At 28.1% G+C, this 20,156-nt stretch overlaps 2 protein-coding genes across 12 annotated transcripts in view; both read left to right on the forward strand.

Annotated features, from left to right (window-relative positions):
- LOC128988985 (uncharacterized) overlaps nt 1–20,156 on the forward strand; it is a 388,279-nt gene that overhangs the window by 244,450 nt on the left and 123,673 nt on the right. The gene's annotated exons all lie outside the window — the stretch shown is intronic.
- The window catches only part of LOC128989027 (uncharacterized), a 67,956-nt gene that overhangs the window by 31,879 nt on the left and 15,921 nt on the right, over nt 1–20,156 (forward strand). For 2 of the 4 annotated variants that reach the window (XR_008490447.1, XR_008490448.1), the window contains one exon: nt 3,103–3,264. The exons of the other annotated variants lie outside the window; for them this stretch is intronic. The gene's annotated coding sequence lies outside the window, so the exon portion shown is untranslated. Of the gene's footprint in view, nt 1–3,102; nt 3,265–20,156 lie in introns of those variants that run through there. 4 annotated transcript variants of the gene reach the window in all.

Consider the following 20,156-nt stretch of genomic DNA (forward strand, 5'->3'; position numbering starts at 1 on the left):
ACTACATCTCTTTAAATATAACTGTTTTGAACAAAAATAATTCCTTGTATTTTTACCGAGAAATTATAAACTGAATATATTACAAAAGTAAACAAACATTATAAAAACAATATACCATCATCATTTACATCAAAACTTTTTATTGGTTTACAGACTTCAATATTACCTCTTTTTTCAATCTTATAACACAGGATTTTAAAACAAATGAAATAGTAAATTATATATTTGATCTATTTCCACAACATAAACATATTAATGCTCCAAAAACTTGTCTATAAGGAACCTTTTTTGTCTCTGTCTTTGTTTTAACTTCCTTTTCTATCTATAAGTTTTCTAAACCAATTGAAGTTCTTCCACAGTTATAATCATTCATGTTGAATTTCTTTGTTTCTTTATGTAGCATGCTTGACTAAGTAATTGACTAAACTTGTTCCTTCAAAATTTCAAGTCCCAAGTAGTGTGAAACATTCATAGTTTTGATCTTGAATTCCTTATCTATAATTTGATAACATATAAAATAACTATAACTTTTCTTAACTCCTATTGAAAAGGGTATTAAAACCACTTTCTTTTAGACAGTTGCTAAATTTGTCATTCCATTTAACATGACACTTGTATTTCAAGTCATATAAACTTTCCTTCAACTTATAGTATTAACTAGGCTCATCCTCAAAACCCTCTGCTTGTATGTAAATTTCTTCTTCTAAATCATCATAAAGAAATACAGTTAGGACATAGAATTGTTTTAAAACATGTTTTTGTTTGCTACAATGTTTAACATTTATCTCACTGTCCCCATTTTAGCTATTGGACTAAATATTTTATTAAAATCTAGTGTCTTCATTATCATTTCTTTGTACTTACATTTAATCTTGTAAAGACTTATTTTCTGGAAGATATATATCAGGAATAATGTATTCATCTTTATCATCAAATCTTTCAATTATACATATATGTTTTTTTTGAAGAGTTGATTCATTATTTTTAGTTATACTAACTTTGTTTTTCCTAATATATTTTCTCTTTTTTGAAACTCTTTTCCAAACTAAATCTATTTCTTGTTGTAGAAAATTATTAATTAAAAATGAAATAAAGTTTTCAATTTGTAATACATAAATTGGATTTAAGTTTGAAAACTTTGACCTTACAATAAAAAATTTTAAAATATTTTCAATAATTTTCTTTTCCTCTTTAGATTTTAATGTTGACTCCATGTTTATATTAGAGCTCTAAAAAAGCTCTATTTTAATTACCTCTATTGCAACTAAAGTGATCTAAAATGCGTAGTAACTCTTATATCTGGATTTAATTTGTAAAATAAAACAATCAATGTACCATTGATATATCAAATTGATTAATATTTAAATTGTTATAACTTATGTTGTTAGTATTAAATATTGAATCATATTTCAACTAAATATGAAAATATAAATGCACTAAAATAATTGATTGCATAAACAAAATATATTTTTTCTGAATCAAATAAAATTGTAAGTCAAAAATTAAATATTATTAAACTAGGAATATACTTATTGTGCACATAGTTAAATAAATAAACTAAAAATAATAATTTCAATGTGCATAATTATAAATAAATAATTGAAAATTTAATTTAAACCTACATATAGGACAAGTATTATGGCTTTCCAGCCATTCAGCTATACATGTTTTACAAAATGTATGTTTACATTCTAAAATAATATTTTCTTCTGTTACTACCAAACATATTGGGCAGTCAATTCTGGTAAATAAACTAATATAAGTTAGGCAGATTTTATTTTGAACATTTTTACTTATTGAAATCCCCCTTGAAATATATATTTTAAAATCAATTAATCTATAAAATTTAATCAAATCACTTTCAGTTAGGATTTGACATTTTGAAATTGTAGGCCAATGTAATATATTTTTAAATATTTCTAAAAGAAAAGAGTCAAGTTTCTGGTAACCACTTATAAAAAAACCAAAATTCTTTCTATAACATTCTGGACCAGATTCCAATCTTGAATATATTAACATCATTTGGCCACGTGTTAAATTTTGATATTCCAATAGATTTTGCCAGATAAAATTTGTTTTATCATTCATCAATATCCATGTATTAAACTCAGTTGATAACTTTTTATTTTTCAATAATATATTTACATTAAGTTTATTATAATTTTTTAAAAGGTAGGGTTCAGGCACCTCTTGATAACAAATTAAAACATTCCAATCAATTTCATCTTGAAGCTGGTTAAGAACCATAGGAGTTAGGTTTTGGTTTTTAACCAAAAGAATAAAATCAAACTTGTTAAAAAATTTTATAATAATTGTTGTAGGAACATTTTGAAATTTGATTAATTCATTAAAGTCTATCTTGTTTTCAAATGTTGTTATAAACCTTTCAGAAAAACATTCATTTTTATATAATTTTTTCCAATCTTGTTGAGACATTTGTAAAAGTCTCTGTTTAACAATGTTAAACTTTTCTTGTACTATGATTTGGAAACTTCCATCAGAAACCTCATTTTTCAAGGTATTATATAAATGATATATATCTGTTGGGTCATTCAAACTACTAACAAAATCAATAACACCTTTCTCTGTTTTTATTTCATTAACCATTTTCCAAATAATTTTTTTTCTATTAATAAGTGAATTAAATTCTACTCTTAAATTCCTTGCAAAATCTTTTAAATTATTTAATGTTAACCTTTCCATATCTAAATATAAGATGAACAAATAATATAAATACTTACTAGATTGTTTTAAATACTAAACAATAATAACCAACCAATGTTGATTACAAACTAATGCATTAACAAAAATATTAATCCTTTATATAGAGTGAGAAAAATAAAGAAACCTTTACTTTGGGCAAAGTATTATAAAAATACCACTTCTCTAAACCAATTATAATTATATTCATCAATACATCAATATATAAATTCTTAATAATTTGTCACTTTCAACCTATCCCTAATATGTAAACTTGACATAATATAATAGTGGCAGTTAATTTATTTAATTTAAATTTATTTATGTAGTATAAAGCCAAAGTATGTATACAATAGAAACAAGTATTATTCTGTTTTATTTTATCTTATATTATTTTAACAGGTTCAGTACCAGCCTGCTGTTATATCTGGGTTTAGAGTCTCCAGACACATGGGAGTAAATGTGAAGATTAATGTATTTACAAAAATTAGTATAATCTAGTAATTGTATAACTTTACCCTAGTGTTTATACTTATTTGAAATAAATTTTATATTTTTTGTGTTTTTTTCCCCCAATTTTAAATCCATCCAGCAGTTTATGTGTGATTGAACTTTAAACAAACACACATAAAGATGAGTCTGGTGTAGAGTATTCCATTTTATTTAAAAGATTATAAGTTATTTGAGTATTACCTGTTAATGTTTATTTATTTTCTGTTCTTTCATAATGCAATGGACCAATTTAAAATATTTTCCATTTATGATATCATGTATTTCCTGTTCAATCAATGGTATTTTCTTCTTAAATTTTTGCATTATTAGTTTTATCTATTCTTTACTACATTATAAAACTTGCTGTTCCAAATGGTAGGGAAGTGTAAATTCAGTAAAATATAGGGTAACTATTTACCATTAGTGTGACAAATAGACTCTATATGTTTTGTTCTAATTTTAAGTTATAGGAGATCTTCCCATCTAGCAGGCCTAAGCAGCAGTCTCCCTAGTGAACAGTGTTGTGAATTAAAATTTAAAATTAAGCTTAACAAGAAGCATTAATTAACTGGTCTAAAATATTTAGTGGGTGTAAGGTCTCAGGTATGGTATTAAAAACCTACAACCCAATCTTTGTTAAATTAAAAGGCACTTAGCCAAACACAAGGTGTTTTTTGTTTGTTTAATGGCCAGATTACTTTTTAATTAAAATCAACACCTTGTAACCAGTGTAGAGTCAGTGTTATATGTTCTATGTCCTGTTAAATAAATTATTTTCCTAATAGTATATTTATTAACCATTCATTTGTATCTGATTTATTCTTGTCTAATTTTTCTGTCTTTTGTCACACTATTGGTCATCCCTAAGAACTTTTTTAGTCATTTGCTAATCTCTGTGATGCAGTTTACTAAAATATAATTTCAATGAACAACTTAAAATAGGTTTAAAACAAAACAGTATAACACATATTAGTTACTTTCTTGTTAAAAGGAACATTCATTGTTATCAATTTTTTTTTCAATATATTTGTTTGCTACACAATCCATATCTTTCTGTTTTAAAATCTCCAAACACATTTAAATTACAAATTAAGGACTTAGATAACCTTGTTTTTGAAAAAATAAAAACTTATACTGAATTAGAAAATGAAACTAGTCTATTCTAAACTAACTTAACATAAAACAACTAAACTGGCTCTAGAAGCTATGTTAGTGTTTCAAAATTCTGTTTGATAACAGAAAAGATAAATCGGAAAAATGGCTATCAACTGGAATTTTGAAATGTTATAGTAAGTTTGGTTGGTAAAGTTAACTTGTAGTTTTGGAATTTTGAAATGTTATAGCAAGTTTGATTGGTAAAGTTAACTTGTAGTTTATACAGTTTATAACTGACTGATAAAAATACAGCCAGAATAGTATATTTTGCCCTATTCGACAGTCACTTGAGGAAAAAGTTGTGATTTTCTGGTCTCAACAACTATGGAGAAGATGACCTAGGTAAAAGGTATAGCCTACTTAATAGTTTCATTTAAATAGGCCTTTATATTTTTTTAATTGTTTGATACTGAACAATAATTATTTTTTATCCTTATTGTAGTTGCCAGCTGATAGGCTATGTTTCAATTTGTTATTATCAATTTATTGGATAGAAAAATAAAATATTAATATTCAAAAAGAAATCATCAATAATAATGAATGTTCTTTTTAACAAGAAAGTGCCCAATCTAGTTTTAAATCAAAAGTTACCTCATAAAAGCAGTCTTAATTAAATGAATGAATGAGATTTTCATGTTATATGGGTGTATATTAATAGACATCTGAAAGATATTCTTAATCAATATTTAATTAGATATCCATAGGACATAAATACACCTCTAAAATGATCTTTAGACAAATGTATACCTTTTTAGATGTTGATCAGACATATAATTTCAAATATTTTATAAATGTTTAGATTAATGTCTTATAAATATTTAAAGAACTCTACAGATATCTTTGGATATAAATAAACATAAATATTAAAATAAATAAAATAATAACATAAATAAAATAGATCCATCAGACATTCTGTGCTATCTGGGTTAGGAAGGCTTGTGCCATTTTATGTAAATTTGTATTTCCTGTTTATTCCCTCCTGAATTCCCACCAATATCCCACTATTACCCCATTGCATCTCATAACCATCATATTAACCACCCTGAGTTCTCCATCACTATTTCTCTCCAGCTACACAATTATATAGTAAAGAGAATTCAAACAGTTTATAAACAAAAATGTTGGTCCCCAATGTCATACATGACTAGATATCAACATAATTATCAAAGTTAATGTTAACTAAAACTTTTAATTTCTTCTTCTCAAATTTTTTTGCCATATTCAATATAAAATATTGGTAAATATTAATTTAATTCATATGAAATAAGTTGGAGGAATAAATCTTATATTGGTTTTTTTAACTATTCAGAAAACATGAACATTTACTTTATAGTCTCACAATGTATTGTAAAATTTACTGTCTTCCTCTGTTGAACTGATCTTTAACAACAAAGGGATATATTCTGTGCTAATTAAAATGTTTTCACACCTTTCAATTGAAAAATAGTTAGGACCTATAAAATCTAATACATGAAAGTCATTAACTAAATTTAGACACTCTAGTGAGGTTAATGCTAAATCTATTACCAATAAACCATTTTATTTTATAAATGTTAATTTACCACTAATATCAGAGGGTGTGTAGCCATTTAAAACTGTTAAGTTATAATTATCACAAAACTTTAGCACTTTCTTGCACCCCTGATGAGTTGCACCTTGGTTTTCAACGTCCTGTAGCTGTGGTGTTGTCACTGGACCCATACCAAGAAGGTGATATGTCTGACTATAATTATTTTACTCTCTTCACACCTTTAGTCATGGTGCATCAAAGTGTAAGTTTAGAATATAATCTTTCTAAAGGTATACAGATTATTTTATAACCAAAACCTTACAAAATGTGACTATTATAGTTGCACTACAAGTTGGAGGGTTAAGCTTTAATTTTCAAAAAGTCTAGCAGCTTATGTTAGAATTCTAAACTAGCTTTTGATTAAATCCATTTGCTTAAAATAACAAATGTAAACATTTATAACACAAGACCCAAATTTAACATGCATAGATACATTCAAAAATACCCATGAACTTTTAAAAAATTAATGTACAGTTGAATTTTTTTAGCTATAAGCAGTTGAGGTGAACCTATTTGGCTGTAGTGGATCATGTGTTTATTTACATCCGTTTCAATTGCGGATTACTCCTTTCCAATGCGCATGTGCAAACAAACTGTTCCATGGGAGCTGTGACAAGCGTTAGATGGATAGAACAGAACCGGTTTCGGTTAACCTCTCTTTGTTCTCCAAAGTCAACTCACTCACTAACTCTTTGTCTGATTCTACTTTACCACCACCACTACCCTCCTAGGCTTGGCTTCCTCCTCCTTGTTCTTAGCAGAGCCTTAGTTGGCAAGTCAAAACGGAGTAAACATAGGTAACTAATATTCTGAAATTAACAGCTAGACTGAAACCACCTATTAGGTCAGGCCAACTTCATCTCTGTGTTACAAGGAACCTAATTTCTCACATTCCTTTTTATTATTCAAAAAGCTTCATACAGTACTGGCCCTAATCACTACTTTATAAACAAGAGTGTTATTTACTTTATTCAGGCCTAAAGACCCAAACAATGTGAAGCAAAGGGCTTAGTTTCAGCACAAACTAAAAAATAAGTATCAATTGATTTGTAAATAATACTTAACTGGCATGGTATAACTTATATAATATTCGTTTCCATATTTTGAGATAAGCCTAGACTAGATTAGTTTACACCAATTAATCCATTAAAGTTCCAAGTTTAATTTGTAATCTATGTCTAGCTTTCAAATACATTACTGTAAAGTTTTTATTGAGACCTCACTAGATCCATAATTTTGAATTGTAATATAGCTGACTCAGAACATGGCGAGTTCAAAGTACAGTAGATTCTTTCAAACCAAGGCAGCAACTAAGGATAGTAAGTCAATATTAAAATTATTGAGATTTTAGAGGAGGGTTAAAATTATTGAGATTTTAGAGGAGGGAAGTTAGAAGGGTGCATAGATAGATATAGGTTAAAATAAGCAAAACAAGTAATAATGCTTTGGGCAACTCACCTACTTGTTCTGCCTAAGTACAATAACAATATATCATTGTATTATGCATAAAAAAGACTTTGTTATGTGTATCGGCATATTAACAAAAACACCATCTGTGATGTGGGGGGAGGACTTGCACATTAGATATTGAGAGATATCCACAACAAATAAAACCAAACCAACAGATGAGCAAGAACCAGGAAGTAGACTAAATAAAAACAAAGCACATACTAATTGGTAAAAGTAACAACCTGTCCTGTGTGCTATATCACGCTATATTCAATTCATTGTAAACGTTGTAACAGATAAATCTCAAATCTGATATCACAGAACTACAGAATAGTTTACTTGCACATGTGCATTATGAGAAGAGTAATCTGCGATTGAAACGGATGTGTTTATTTGTGTCAAATTTTGAGGTTAAAAAATCAAAATAAACAAACTGGCATATATTCTTGGAATTGACAAGTTAAATATACTTTAAACTTACTCCAGCCTAATATGTTTTTATAAAAATACCTAGCAATTTAGATATAATTTACTGTTATAGACATGATTTCTAATTCCAAATCAACTAATGAATAAGTTGTTACCATACTTAATTATTGTTTCAAATTATAGGTGATAATTACTTTGAAAACAGTTAATTATATAGTAAATTATATGAGTAGGCCCTAAATATTAAAATATTGAATCTTGTTGCATAAGTTAACTTGCATAAAATAACTGTTGAGATATACAGTAATGATGATTTATGTTTAGTTTTGAGATCTCTTATCATCTCATCTCAATAGACCTACATTTTGGGATCCAAGTTAGGGACCAGACTTAAATAATCTTAAGATGACGAGATAAATCTTTATAGACTAAGTTTTTGACCCATTTATACAGGGTGACACAAAGGAACCGGACGTTTTTAAAATAAGTAGTACACAGTAGTTAAAAGGAATAAACTGGTTTTAATACTGTACATAGTGAGGTAAACATTTGCCATTTGTTACAAAACCGTCATTTTTTGAAAATGACGTCATGCATACGGCGGCCAGGTACTTATCTACAAATGTTCATTCTGTTCTGAAAATCCGCTGAAACTCGGGTCAGGAAGTTCAATGCCATTGATATCTTCTGTGATTGCAAACTTCAAATCCTCTAGAGTGCATGGTTTATGAGCATGAACACGCTCCTTAAGAAACCCCCTAAGGATACAATCACATATAATCACTAGTGGACAAGCCAGATAATTTTGGCGGCCATGGCATGTCACCAAAGCGAGAAATCACCTTGTTAGGAAACATTTATTCAATACTACTCTCCCTCTGGCGATGTTTTTGGGTGTTCTCGTAGTTCTAACAAGGCCTGGTGGTTTCTTTCTTGTTATATTCCCAGTAGTTCGAAACCCTGAAACCCATCCTAATAGCAAATTTCGGCTTGGAACCGTTTTATGGCGTTCAATATTAAAATGCCGACTGAATTCCCGCTGGATTTGACAACGGATTCGCCATTTCGGATCAAAGTATCGTATGCAAAAACGCGATGGTCTAGGGTCCACTGAGCCATTTCAACAAAAATGCCAAGCCTCCCTGAAGGTAATGACATAACTTCAATCTTCCTACCACATGCAACAACAATGGAACAGCTGTTTAAAAAACGTCCGGTTCCTTTGTGTCACCCTGTATTATAATTAACATCTAATTGTATTGCTGATAATTCATTAATGCAATTACTAATGAGATAAGTTGCCCTCATACAGTTGTACAAACAGGATAATATAACATTATATAATAGGCCAAGGAAACAAGATTCAAGTTTGGTTTAAAAATTTAGTAGTTTAAATACGGATTTTTCTAACTAAATAATTTCATTTTATTTTAAATGGGCATTCTTTTATAAGTAATACAACACGGCCCCTAAATGCTTAATTATTGATTGCCAACATGCCAGTTTGTTTGTTTTGATTTTTTAACCTCAAAATTTGACACAAATAAACACATGATCCACTAAATAGGTTCACCTCAACTGCTTATAGTTAAAAAAAATCTGACTGTACATTCCCCATATACTTAAAATATTTGTCATGATAAGACAATTTGCACAAAATCATCCAGTTTAAAATATCTTAGGTGTATTTGTTTGTTATTCTTTCAATCTATTACCTTATTAAAATCAGATGTAATAATTAATTGCTATATAGTATTCTGTTATACCTATTTCAGCTTAACTTGAACAATCAATATTTTTATCCTATTTCAGCTTAACTTGACCAATCAATATTTTTATTAATATTTATGAAGTCAAACAGGATAAAGGGTTTAGTTTGTAATTCCATAGACAAACTTAATATAAGATTGTTTACCTACTATTTCAGTGGTTATTTATATAACATCAGTGCCCAAATAATGTAGGCCTACGCCTATCTCTATAATAGTAAAAAATAGTTTACAACCATCTCAATTTTATTTTATAACATTGATAAGAGTTAAACTTACTCAGATACCTAGATCTGTCACACATCTATCAAAATCAAACTATGGAGTCATGGTCAAGTCAATTAAGACAGTTGTTCTGGAATTGGCTGAATGACGTCAACATTCCTATTCTCAATTGTCACAATGAGAATAGGAATGTTGACATGGGTGAGTGTGGGGGTAGTTGGTTCCTCAGTCTTTAATCAGTAGCAGAAGCGTTTGGTTGTCTCCTAGGTAAACCTCAACACACACATAGGCTAGAGACTTAGTCAAAGTATAGTTAGCTAGCTTCACTTGTTAAAAATTATTACAAGTCCTTTTAAAAGACTTAGACAAATTTTCAGTCTCTATGTCAGCAAAACTTAGCCAAAAGTGACTATAGCTAGGTTCAAACTTAGAAAATTTTCAGTCTTCAATACATTCACATATGTTAGAAACTTAGTCATATTCAAGTGACTATAGCTAGGTTCAAACTTAGAAAATTTTCAGTCTTCAACACACTCACATATGTTAGAAACTTAGTCATATTTAAATGACTATAGTTAGGTTCAAACTTAGAATATATTCCAATAGTCATCTTTGTTACAATTAGAAATGTTCTAAGTTTTTAAAGGACTTATAATAATTTTGAATGAGGAAATTCACCTATGTTTAAAGAAGGAACTTGTGAAATTTGTTCATATTATCAGTTGCGTGTATTTGGCTAAGTTTTGCTGACATAGACTGAAAATGTTGTAAGTTTTTAAAAGGACTTGTAATAATTTTAAATAAAGGAAACTAACAATATTCCTAAGTTGATTGTAAAAACATGTTAAAATCTATGCTGTATATCCTACTAATCTGGTACATATATCCAATTGTTGCTGCTATGGTAACTATTAAAAAATATTCTAAGTCTAGAAAAGGACTTGTTACAATTTAATAGAATGATCCTAAAATCATTTCAAAGTTTAAAGTAAGAATTTGTTTAGATCTATAAGAGGATCAATTACTTGAATAAGACTAACAGCATACATTTTAAGAATAAGACTAACAGCATACATTTTAACAAGTTTTACAATCCTCTTAGGAATATTGCTAGTTTCCTTTATTTAAAATTATTACACATCCTTTTAAAAACTTAGAATATAGCCAAACAGTCTCTATGTCAGTAATACTTAGCCATATTCAAGCAACTAATAATCCAAACAAATTTTATAAGTATTATTTTGTTTTTTCCTAAAGAAATTCATCACAGATATTCAACACTGGTCTTGAAACTGTACATATATACTCTTGACGAAATAAACCCCTATAAAAACAACTTGGAACCTTCTACCCCTACTCCACCCAGGACTTGTACTGGACCAAGTGATGAGGTAATTTCCAGAGCTTTGTTATTATAAATACATCTTGTTACTGCAGGTTACTTTTAACAATTATAAATGTAAAACTAATTTTTACTTTCCAAAATTTCCATCTAAAATCAAACCATGTTACATAATATTAATCCCTTGAAATGGAAATAATTATCTAGGGGTATTTGTACAACATTATGCAACCACAAATTAACATTTATTTGAACAAGGTTACAAACTAGCATAATTGGACTAAGAGAAAGAGTTTTTAGGGGAATTTTGGCATTTCTCTACAGATGATTTTGGAGAGTTTTAAAAATAAATAATTTAGTATATCAAAGTGTTTTTGTATTGTTATTAGTTATAAATAAAATGCACATAAATGGAAGTTTAAAACTCCCTATGTTATTTTAATTAAAAATAAGTCAAACTGAAATTAATGTAGTCTATAGTTCTTGTATTAGAATAATATAAAATAAATATTTTTTCATATATGATTGTTTTATTGAAAATATCCTTAAACTTGATAATGGTAACTACTCAATGATTTATAATAATTGACAAGAAGAAGAATAATTTTGTAAGGAGATTAAACCCTTAAACTTGTCATTTACTAGTAAAAATAGGATAGATTGACAAGAGATTAGTAATCTTATTTATATTAGTTCATTTCAATAGATTCCCATAGATTAACACTGAAGCTAAAATAATTTGGCACCACCTCTATTTTATTTGATTGACATTAGCTATATGGGCTATTAATTAATAGCTATGTCTAAGAAATGTGTCAGTCTTAATATAGCTCCACTAGAAAAACATGCCATGCTGTAAGATTCATGACATCATAATAGTGGATAGATTAATTAATAAGTTTGTTGCCCTATCCCATATTTTTTAAGTAAATAAGTTGGTTGTTTGTCAGATTTTAATCTTAAGAGTTAGGTACAACTATCCACCACTGTAATGTAGTGTTTTGTTGCCTACACTGCAGTGTGATTTGTTTTTTATTTGAGCCTTAGCCTTAATCACCATCAATAATAAAAGATCATGCCACTCAACTTTTACTCATATTTATATTAAAATCTATACAAAGTACCATCTTTATTTTTATTGATATACTACAGTAGGACTAATTTTGGGACAGTTTCTCTCATTGATGTATTTAATAGAATAATCTTATTATGATTCTAAGTAGTATAACAAGTATCTATCAGATCCACCAAGACTTGCTCAGACACCCAGATGTGGTGCCAAACTATTGGATGAATTAATTATAGAAATGGTCCTAAAGAGTTGGTGTCAAATAAGGCATTGTGCCAAATATTCTAGGTAGGAGGAGGGGAAGGAGGGGGAGAAAAGGAGAAGTAGGAGAAGAAATATGACAAGGGGGAGAAGGGAGAAGAGGGGATAAGAGGGGGGGAGTCTCATTGGTCATGTATTTCTAAAATGTTAACCCTGTGTGTGTGGGTATGTCTGAATTGGCAAAATAGGAGGAGCTGTTCCTTCAGTCTCTCATCGGCAGCACAAGTGTTTAGTCATCTCCTGGGTAAGTTCTCAACACACACATAGGCTAGAGACTTAGTCAAAGTATAGCTAGTTAAGTTTCCTCGTTCAAAATTATAACAAGTCTTTTAATAAACTTAGAAAATTTTCATTCTAAATGTCAGTGAAAATAAACTTAGAACATTTTAAGTCTAAATATCAGTGAAACTTAGCCAAATACAAGCAACTGATAATCTGAACAAATTTCATAAGTTTTTTTCTTTAGACTTAGGGGAGTTCCCTTGTTTAAAATTATAACAAGTCCTTTAATAAACTTAGAAAATTTTCATTCTAAATGTCAGTGAAACTTAGCCAAATACAAGCAACTGATAATCTGAACAAATTTTATAAGTTTTTTTCTTTAGACTTAGTACAAGCAACTGATAATCTGAACAAATTTCACAAGTTTTTTTCTTTAGTCTTTGGTGAGTTTACTCATTCAAAATTATAACAAGTCCTTTAATAAACTTAGAAATGTTTCAGTTTAAATGTCAGTGAAACTTAGTCAAATACAAACAACTGATAATCTGAACAAATTTCACAAGTTTTTTTCTTTAGACTTAGGTGAGTTTACTCGTTCAAAATTATAACAAATCCTTTAATAAACTTAGAAAATTTTCAGTTTAAATGTCAGTGAAACTTAGCCAAATACAAGTAACTGATAATCTGAACAAATTTCACAAGTTTTTTTTTAGACTTAGGTGAGTTCCCTTGTTTAAAATTATAACAAGTCCTTTAATAAACTTAGAAAATTTTCATTCTAAATGTCAGTGAAACTTAGCCAATCTAAATGTCAGTGAAACTTAGCCAAATACAAGCAAATAACAAGTCCTTTAATAAACTTAGAAAATTTTCATTCTAAATGTCAGTGAAACTTAGCCAAATACAAGCAACTGATAATCTGAACAAATTTTATAAGTTTTTTTCTTTAGACTTAGTACAAGCAACTGATAATCTGAACAAATTTTATAAGTTTTTTTCTTTAGTCTTTGGTGAGTTTACTCATTCAAAATTATAACAAGTCCTTTAATAAACTTAGAAATGTTTCAGTTTAAATGTCAGTGAAACTTAGCCAAATACAAGCAACTGATAATCTGAACAAATTTCACAAGTTTTTTTCTTTAGACTTAGGTGAGTTTACTCGTTCAAAATTATAACAAATCCTTTAATAAACTTAGAAAATTTTCAGTTTAAATGTCAGTGAAACTTAGCCAAATACAAGTAACTGATAATCTGAACAAATTTCACAAGTTTTTTTTCTTTAGACTTAGGTGAGTTCCCTTGTTTAAAATTATAACAAGTCCTTTAATAAACTTAGAAAATTTTCATTCTAAATGTCAGTGAAACTTAGCCAATCTAAATGTCAGTGAAACTTAGCCAAATACAAGCAACTGATAATCTGAAGAAATTTCACAAGTTGTTTTCTTTAGACTTAGGTGAGTTCCCTTGTTTAAAATTATAACATCCTTTAATAAACTTAGAAAATTTTCATTCTAAATGTCAGTGAAACTTAGCCAAATACAAACAACTGATAATCTGAACAAATTTTATAAGTTTTTTTCTTTAGTCTTTGGTGAGTTTACTCATTCAAAATTATAACAAGTACTTTAATAAACTTAGAAAATTTTCAGTTTAAATGTCAGTGAAACTTAGCCAAATACAAGCAACTGATAATCTAAACAAATTTCACAAGTTTTTTTCTTTAGACTTAGGTGAGTTCCCTTGTTTAAAATTATAACAAGTCCTTTAATAAACTTAGCAAATTTTCATTCTAAATGTCAGTGAAACTTAGCCAAATACAAGCAACTGATTATCTGAATAAATTTTATAAGTTTTTTTCTTTAGACTTAGGTGAGTTTACTCATTCAAAATTATAACAAGTCTTTTAATAAACTTAGAAAATTTTCAGTTTAAATGTCAGTGAAACTTAGCCAAATACAAGCAACTGATAATCTGAACAAATTTTACAAGTTTTTTTCTTTAGACTTAGGTGAGTTCCCTTATTTAAAATTATTACAAACCTTAAACAGTTTTAAACATTCCCCATGTCAGCAATACTTATTTACATTCAATATGATTATACTCTAAACAAATCTGGACCTCAGTGATCTGCCAGTTTACTTTATACCAATCCAAACAACTTTTAATTTGAAAATACAATTTTGTTAATTTTAAAATGTAAATATACTATGCCTATTTACACAATTAGTAAAAGGTGATTAACAAATATTATTATGGATTCTCAAAATTGCAATTCTCCCTACCCTTTTCAATAGGAACCCAAGATTTATACTAGTACATTTAGAACTACTCTTAAGGTGACAATGTAAAATGTGAGGGGTAGTTGTTACTCAGTCTATAATCGGCCGTACACATGTTTAGTTGTTTCCTGCATAAGTCTTCAATACACTCACATATGCTAGAAACTTAGTTGTATTCAAGTGGTTATAGCTAGGTTCTTTCCTTTAAAAATATTTAAGTCTTTTTAAGACAGAATATTTTTCAAAAGTCACAATGACATGAATACTTAATCATATTCAATTAACTGATATATAGCTAGGTTCCTTCAATTAAAATTGAATAAGTCCATTTTCAGACTTAAAATATTTTCAAATAGTTACCATAGTAACAACACTTAGATGTATCCATGTGCCAGATATACAGCACAGATTTTAACAAGTTTTTACAATAAACTTAGGAATATTACTTCCTTGACCAACATAGCATCAGTGATCTACAAAAAGTTTACTTTATACTTTTCAAAATAAACTTGAATTTTAGAAATATAATTTTATTTAACATTATTTATGCTTTTTAAAATAAATTGAATATAAGAAATATAATTTTATTTAACACTATTTTAACTTTAAACAAATAAATTTGAATTTAAAAATTGAATTTTAATAATTTCAAAATCTAAATGTGTTCTATCCATTCCCATAATTCATAGGAGGGAGGTTTACAAATATTATTTAATTGATTCTTAAAATTATAATTCTCCCTACCATTCTCTTGTCAAAGTTTTAATTGGGATCCAAGATATATCCAGTACATTAAAACTACTTTAGAGAGCTTCATGAATGTTTTCTTATGTTTCTTACTGTGGAAAAAATGAATCTTTGTAAACATTTAGAAAAAAAGTAGGGTTGTAGGTTAGTTTTTCATAAACTTAGAAATTTTTTCCTTACTACTTTTAAATCTAGAAAACAGTCTATAACACTGGAAACCTTGCGGTGTTAACTAAAGGTGTAATAGACTTAAACACTTAGAAAATTAGTAGGGTTGTAGGTTAGTTTTTCATAAAACTTGAAAAAAATTTTCCTACTACTTTTAAATCTAGAAAACAGTCTATAACACTGGAAACCTTGCGGTGTTAACTAAAGGTGTAATAGACTTAAACATTTAGAAAATTAGTAGGGTTGTAGGTTAGTTTTTCATAAAACTTGAAAAAAATTTTCCTTACTACTTTTAAATCTAGAAAACAGTCTATAACACTGGAAACCTTGCGGTGTTAACTAAAGGTGTAATAGACTTAAACATTTAGAAAATTAGTAGGGTTGTAGGTTAGTTTTTCATAAAACTTGAAAAAAATTTTCCTACTACTTTTAAATCTAGAAAACAGTCTATAACACTGGAAACCTTGCGGTGTTAACTGAAGGTGTAATAGACTTAAACATTTAGAAAATTAGTAGGGTTGTAGGTTAGTTTTTCATAAAACTTGAAAAAAATTTTCCTTACTACTTTTAAATCTAGAAAACAGTCTATAACACTGGAAACCTTGCGGTGTTAACTAAAGGTGTAATAGACTTAAACATTTAGAAAATTAGTAGGGTTGTAGGTTAGTTTTTCATAAAACTTGAAAAAAATTTTCCTTACTACTTTTAAATCTAGAAAACAGTCTATAACACTGGAAACCTTGCGGTGTTAACTAAAGGTGTAATAGACTTAAACATTTAGAAAATTAGTAGGGTTGTAGGTTAGTTTTTCATAAAACTTGAAAAAAATTTTCCTTACTACTTTTAAATCTAGAAAACAGTCTATAACACTGGAAACCTTGCGGTGTTAACTAAAGGTGTAATAGACTTAAACACTTAGAAAATTAGTAGGGTTGTAGGTTAGTTTTTCATAAAACTTGAAAAAAATTTTCCTTACTACTTTTAAATCTAGAAAACAGTCTATAACACTGGAAACCTTGCGGTGTTAACTAAAGGTGTAATAGACTTAAACACTTAGAAAATTAGTAGGGTTGTAGGTTAGTTTTTCATAAAACTTGAAAAAAATTTTCCTTACTACTTTTAAATCTAGAAAACAGTCTATAACACTGGAAACCTTGCGGTGTTAACTAAAGGTGTAATAGACTTAAACATTTAGAAAATTAGTAGGGTTGTAGGTTAGTTTTTCATAAAACTTGAAAAAAATTTTCCTACTACTTTTAAATCTAGAAAACAGTCTATAACACTGGAAACCTTGCGGTGTTAACTGAAGGTGTAATAGACTTAAACATTTAGAAAATTAGTAGGGTTGTAGGTTAGTTTTTCATAAAACTTGAAAAAAATTTTCCTACTACTTTTAAATCTAGAAAACAGTCTATAACACTGGAAACCTTGCGGTGTTAACTAAAGGTGTAATAGACTTAAACATTTAGAAAATTAGTAGGGTTGTAGGTTAGTTTTTCATAAAACTTGAAAAAAATTTTCCTACTACTTTTAAATCTAGAAAACAGTCTATAACACTGGAAACCTTGCGGTGTTAACTGAAGGTGTAATAGACTTAAACATTTAGAAAATTAGTAGGGTTGTAGGTTAGTTTTTCATAAAACTTGAAAAAAATTTTCCTACTACTTTTAAATCTAGAAAACAGTCTATAACACTGGAAACCTTGCGGTGTTAACTGAAGGTGTAATAGACTTAAACATTTAGAAAATTAGTAGGGTTGTAGGTTAGTTTTTCATAAAACTTGAAAAAAATTTTCCTACTACTTTTAAATCTAGAAAACAGTCTATAACACTGGAAACCTTGCGGTGTTAACTGAAGGTGTAATAGACTTAAACATTTAGAAAATTAGTAGGGTTGTAGGTTAGTTTTTCATAAAACTTGAAAAAAATTTTCCTTACCACTTTTAAATCTAGAAAACAGTCTATAACACTGGAAACCTTGCGGTGTTAACTGAAGGTGTAATAGACTTAAACATTTAGAAAATTAGTAGGGTTGTAGGTTAGTTTTTCATAAAACTTGAAAAAAATTTTCCTTACTACTTTTAAATCTAGAAAACAGTCTATAACACTGGAAACCTTGCGGTGTTAACTAAAGGTGTAATAGACTTAAACATTTAGAAAATTAGTAGGGTTGTAGGTTAGTTTTTCATAAAACTTGAAAAAAATTTTCCTTACTACTTTTAAATCTAGAAAACAGTCTATAACACTGGAAACCTTGCGGTGTTAACTAAAGGTGTAATAGACTTAAACATTTAGAAAATTAGTAGGGTTGTAGGTTAGTTTTTCATAAAACTTGAAAAAAATTTTCCTACTACTTTTAAATCTAGAAAACAGTCTATAACACTGGAAACCTTGCGGTGTTAACTGAAGGTGTAATAGACTTAAACATTTAGAAAATTAGTAGGGTTGTAGGTTAGTTTTTCATAAAACTTGAAAAAAATTTTCCTACTACTTTTAAATCTAGAAAACAGTCTATAACACTGGAAACCTTGCGGTGTTAACTGAAGGTGTAATAGACTTAAACATTTAGAAAATTAGTAGGGTTGTAGGTTAGTTTTTCATAAAACTTGAAAAAAATTTTCCTACTACTTTTAAATCTAGAAAACAGTCTATAACACTGGAAACCTTGCGGTGTTAACTGAAGGTGTAATAGACTTAAACATTTAGAAAATTAGTAGGGTTGTAGGTTAGTTTTTCATAAAACTTGAAAAAAATTTTCCTTACCACTTTTAAATCTAGAAAACAGTCTATAACACTGGAAACCTTGCGGTGTTAACTGAAGGTGTAATAGACTTAAACATTTAGAAAATTAGTAGGGTTGTAGGTTAGTTTTTCATAAAACTTGAAAAAAATTTTCCTTACTACTTTTAAATCTAGAAAACAGTCTATAACACTGGAAACCTTGCGGTGTTAACTAAAGGTGTAATAGACTTAAACATTTAGAAAATTAGTAGGGTTGTAGGTTAGTTTTTCATAAAACTTGAAAAAAATTTTCCTTACTACTTTTAAATCTAGAAAACAGTCTATAACACTGGAAACCTTGCGGTGTTAACTAAAGGTGTAATAGACTTAAACACTTAGAAAATTAGTAGGGTTGTAGGTTTATTTTTTTTCATAAACTTAGAAATTTTTTCCTTACTACTTTTAAATCTAGAAAACAGTCTATAACACTGGAAACCTTGCGGTGTTAACTAAAGGTGTAATAGACTTAAACATTTAGAAAATTAGTAGGGTTGTAGGTTAGTTTTTCATAAAACTTGAAAAAAATTTTCCTACTACTTTTAAATCTAGAAAACAGTCTATAACACTGGAAACCTTGCGGTGTTAACTAAAGGTGTAATAGACTTAAACACTTAGAAAATTAGTAGGGTTGTAGGTTTATTTTTTTTCATAAACTTAGAAATTTTTTCCTTACTACTTTTAAATCTAGAAAACAGTCTATAACACTGGAAACCTTGCGGTGTTAACTAAAGGTGTAATAGACTTAAACATTTAGAAAATTAGTAGGGTTGTAGGTTAGTTTTTCATAAAACTTGAAAAAAATTTTCCTACTACTTTTAAATCTAGAAAACAGTCTATAACACTGGAAACCTTGCGGTGTTAACTAAAGGTGTAATAGACTTAAACACTTAGAAAATTAGTAGGACTACTTTTAAACTTAAAGTTGTAGGTACATTTATAAAATCTTTAGTGTATTATTAATACTTCTAAACAAAGAAATATCTGTAGCACTTTAATCTTAGCAGTGCATACTAAAAATGTTACAGACTTAAAAAATTTAAAACAGAGATTTATAGCTTTTTCAATTAATCAAAGAAACTTTGATACTAATCACTCTTTAACATAAAAACAGTCATTAAAAACATAATGTTTAGTTGCTATTACATGTAAAACACTAAGTTAGGTCTTTCTGATCAAATATTATATTTATAAAACTCCTTCTTTTTGATTAAATATTATATTTATAAAACTCCTTTAGTTTTCCAATTTTAAAACCACCAAGAATATTTCTATATCTTTCAAGAAAAGAATCATCTCTGATAAAAATACAAATTAATTTTGCAAATATCTATAGAGCACTAATATAAATTTTGTATTTCATGCTGCTATGTTTATTAATCAGAAGTTTAAATATGAAATATTTAATTTAGGGATTTAATTTTAACAATGTACCTATTCTAAATATTATTTAATGTAAGGAATGTTTTATGTAAATAAAGTATGTCTATATCTCTCATATT

This window comes from Macrosteles quadrilineatus, unplaced genomic scaffold, assembly GCF_028750875.1.
Source record: "Macrosteles quadrilineatus isolate MER2022 unplaced genomic scaffold, UCM_ALF_1.0 Scaffold_1__1_contigs__length_201487025, whole genome shotgun sequence".
NCBI lineage: Eukaryota > Metazoa > Arthropoda > Insecta > Hemiptera > Cicadellidae > Macrosteles > Macrosteles quadrilineatus.